This window comes from Macaca fascicularis, chromosome X, assembly GCF_037993035.2.
Source record: "Macaca fascicularis isolate 582-1 chromosome X, T2T-MFA8v1.1".
Taxonomy (NCBI): Eukaryota; Metazoa; Chordata; class Mammalia; order Primates; family Cercopithecidae; genus Macaca; species Macaca fascicularis.
Window position 1 is genome coordinate 53479003 of NC_088395.1, and position 4609 is coordinate 53483611.

The window sequence follows — 4609 nt, forward strand, 5'->3', positions numbered from 1 at the left end:
ACTCATCTCAATGAATTCTGCCCAATCTAGTATTATATTTTGCTATCCTTTGTCTAATAACCTTGGAAATCACTTCTGCATATATTCCCTATATTTCTGTCAATACATATTAGCAATCTTGCAATGCTTTTGGTGTATAAGCTGCTTCCTCCTTGTTCATAGTGTGCACTTGTTCCCCGGGACCATGCTGAGATTTGACCTTAATTATCAGTCTTGTGGCAATAGGGGGTGGTTGTGGCAGGAAGAGGGGAGAATGGGCATTCCCTTTCAAGGCATCCTCCCCAGGTCAGTTTATCTCAGTGTTTTCAAGGAGAAAAAGGCTAGTCTCAGACATCGAAACATTTCCATTAGTACGGGAGGCTCAGAGTGACTTGGTAGTTCAAGATTGTCAGTTTCACCTGAAACCAAACAGATGCCCCTCCAGATCCAAGTTTCAGGATCCCATTCTTTATCTTTCACATGAGAGACTTGTCTAGACTGTGAAAACTTGCACTGCACAATTAAATGTTGTGTTTGATTGTCAGTAGTATCAACCCATTAGGCATCATGAAAGTTCTCTGGTTCTCAGACTGTGACTTCAGCTGAGAAGTCAATGGACCAGCTTGTTCTTTTTTTTTGAGACAGAGTCTGACTCTATCGCTCAGGCTGGAGTGCAGTGGTGCGATCTCGGCTCACTGCAACCTCTGCCGCCCGAATTCAAGTGATTCTCCTGCCTGAGCCTCCCAAGTAGCTGGGATTACAGGTGCCTGCCACCACGCCAGGCTAATTTTTGTATTTTTAGTAGAGACAGGGTTTCACCATCTTGTCCAGGCTAGTCTTGAACTCCTGACCTCGTGATCCATCCACCTCGGCCTCCCAAAGTGTTGGTATCACAGGCGTGAGCCACCGTGCCTGGCCATCATTTTCTCTTTGTTTTGTTTTGTTTTGTTTTGTTTTTGAGATGGAGTCTCGCTCTGTCACCCAGGCTGCAGTGCAGTGGGCGGGATCTCCACTCACTGCAAGCTCCACCTCCCGGGTTCAAGCGGTTCTCCTGCCTCAGCCTCCTGAGTAGCTGGGACTACAGGCGCCCATCACCACGCCCGGCTAATTTTTTGTATCTTTAGTAGAGACGGGGTTTCACCAAGTTAACCAGGATGGTCTTGATCTCCTGACCTCATGATCCACCCACCTCGGCCTCCCAAAGTGCTGGGATTACAGGCATGAGTCACCGCACCCGGCCCATCATTTTCTCTTTGTAAATGCTCGAGTGCATTCAAAACAATCCATCCCACAACACAGTCCTTATAGTCACGATTACTGTCATGATGGTCAAGTGCGGCAGCCATTTGGGCTCCCAAGGCATGTGCTTCAGTTGGCACTTCATCACAATCAACCCTAGGTTTATTAATTGTGATGCCTCTACATGCCAGGGATTATTAGCATCCATTTCTCATTGGCAAAGAGTTCAGCACTATGCTCAAGCCCAGAACATGAACAAACCAATCCCCAAGTGCAATCTCTGCAGGTACATTTCCTGGGACCATTCCTGGCAACAATTCTGTGTCAGTCTTAGTCCAGTTAGGAGACAGAATGACACAGGAATTTGAGCAGAGAAAGTTTAATATAAGAATTTACCCCTGGGCTAGGTATGGTGGCTCACACCGGTAATCCCAGCACTTTGAGAGACTGAGGCAGGTGGATCGCTTGAGCTCAGGAGTTTGAAACCAGCCTGGGCAACAGGGCGAAACCCCATCTCTACAAAAAATAAACAACAATGGCTGGGCGTGGTGATGCATGACTATAGTTCCAGCTACTCGGGAGGCTGAGGCAGGAGGATCACTTGAGTTCAGGAGGTTGAGGCTGTAGTGAGCTATGATCGTACCACTGCACTCCAGCCTGTGTGACAGACCGAGACCCTGTTAAAAAAAAAAAAAAAAAAAAAAAAAAACTTAAAGAAAAATTACCTCTGTTCTGGTGTAGTTGGGTGGGGAAAAAAACCCACAACCTATAACAGGGATTTAGAATAACAAGGGATTGGCTACTGAGATGTGAGAAGATCTCTAAAGAATACAGGAATAACAGATACAAGGCATAGTCACCATCCCTAGGCTGAGACAGAACACCAATGAGGTTGAGATCCAGAGCTTATTGGAAAAAGCATGGCTGTAGTTACTGAATGGCAGAGAAGTTCACTGTGGTGCTGCACTGATGGAAGCTGTTGGAAATCTACCCTCTGGAAATCTGTTAGCTATGGTGCTAGGGAAAGCTGTTCACTGCTGAGTGCTGCTGGCCTCTGTCTACTGCAGGAGCCCGACACTGGGGAAGCTGTGAGCACTGTGGGATCCAGAGGCACTCTGCTACAAAACTCCTGAGAGTGAGTGCTGGAGGAAGGGGAAAGCTGCTGGCCACTGGGTGCTATTGGCCACCACGCACTGCAGGAACCAGGCACTGGAAAGGCTGTGAGCACTGGAGGAGTCTGATGTTAGAAAAAGCCAGGCAGCAGGAGCCTGCCAAGTGAGCACAGGAATCAGGAAGGAAGCCCCTTTTCCTATTGCAATATCTTTCCAGCACCCTCTGAGAAAGCTTCAGTGGCAGCTGGCCAAGGAAAAAATAGTTAAAATATGCTCCATTTTCACAGAGCAGACAGAAAGTTGAATTTGAAGTTGAGAGGCAATAAATCAATAACCAGCATATCATAGGTCAAAGAAGAAATCAGAAAGTATTTTGAACTGTATTAAAATGAAAACACAACATATCAAAATTTATGGAATGAAGGAAAAACAAAGTTGGAGTGCTTAGAAAAGAATTTATAGCATTAAATTATGATTATTATTTTTTGAGACAGAGTCTCACTCTGTTGCCCAGGCTGGAGTGCAGTGGCGAGATCACAGCACACTGTAGCCTCGACTTCCTGGGCTCAAGCGATCCTCCCACCTCAGCCTCCCAAGTAACTGGAACCACAGGCATGCGCCATGACACCCGGCTAATTTTTTTTTATTTTTGTAGAGACGGGGTCTATGTTGCCCAGGCTAATCTTAAACTCCCGGGGTCAAGCCATCTTCCCACCTTGGCCTCCCAAAAATGCTGGGATTACAGGTGTGAGCCACTGTGCCCAGCCTAAATTCTTTTATTAGAAAAGAGTGGTCTCAAATCAATGACCTCAGCTTGTACACTAAGAAACTATGATACAAAGAGGAAATTAAACCCAAAGTAAACAGATCAAAGGGAATAATAAAGATAAAGGCAACTGGGCGCGGTGGCTTATGCCTGTAACCCCAGCACTTCAGGAGGCTGAGGCGGGCAGATCACTTGAGGTCAGGAGTTCAAGACCAGACTGGCCAACATGGCAAAACCCCATCTCTACTAAAAATATAAAAATTAGTCGGGCGTAGTGGCGGGCGCCTGTAATCCCAGCTACTTGGGAGGCTGAGGCAGGAGAATCCCAAAACAAGAGACTTATGTTCATAAATTTGACATTGAAGATGAAGTGGATACATTCCTTAAAAGATACAAGCTACCAAAGCTCACTCCAGACAAAAGACAACCTGAATAGCCCTGTCTTTAAATAAATTTATTTCGTAGTAAAAAACTTTCCCACAAAGAAAACCCCTTTCCCTGGCTAGGTGCAGTGGCTCACGCCTATAATCCCAGCACTTTGGGAAGCTGAGGTGGGAGGATCGCTTGAGGCTGGGAGTTCAAGACCAGCCTAGGCAACCAAGCGAGATCCCTGTCTCTACAAAAAGTTTAAAAATTAGCCAGGGCCGGGCACAGTGGCTCATGCCTATAATCCCAGCACTTTGGGAGGCCGAGGCGGGCAGATTATAAGGTCAGGAGTTCGAGACCAGCCTGGCCAGCATAGTGAAACCCCGTCTCTACTAAAAATGCAAATAAAAACAAAAAAAAAAATTAACCGGGTGTGATGGCAGGTGCCTGTAATCACAGCTACTCCAGAGGCTGAGGCAGGAGAATCGCTTGAACCTGGGAGGCGGAGGTTGCAGTGAGCTGAGATCACGCCATTGCACTCCAGCCCGGTTGACAGTGCAAGACTCCATCTAAAAAAAAAAAAAAAAAAAAAAAAGTTAGCCAGATATGGTGTGGTGGTGTGTGCCTGTGGTCCCAGTTACTTGGGAGGCTGAGGCGGGAGGATCAGTTGAGCCCAGGAGTTCAAGGTTATAATGAGCTATGAGCATGCCACTGCACTCCAGCCTGGGTGACAGAACAAGACCCTGTTTCAAACAAAAAAACAAACAAAAGAAAACCCCATGCCCAGATGGCCTCATTGGTGAATTTGATCAAGCAGGAAGAAATAATAGCAGTTGTACACAAACTCTTCCAGAAAATAAAAGAGGAGCATATTAATTTTCTGTTGCTGCATAACACATTAAATCAATACACATTTATTATCTCAGCTTCCATAGGTTAGTAAGTCCCAAACAACAGTTTTTGTTGTTGTTGTTGTTCAGAGTACCGCAAGGCTGAATCAAGGTGTTAGCCAGGCTGAGCTCTTGTTTGCAGGCTCTGAGGAAAAACACACTTCCAAGCTCATTCTTGTTGTTGGTAAAATTCAGTTATTTGCAGTTGTACAAATGAGGATCCTGTTTCTTTGCTGGCTGTCAGCCAAGGCTGCTCT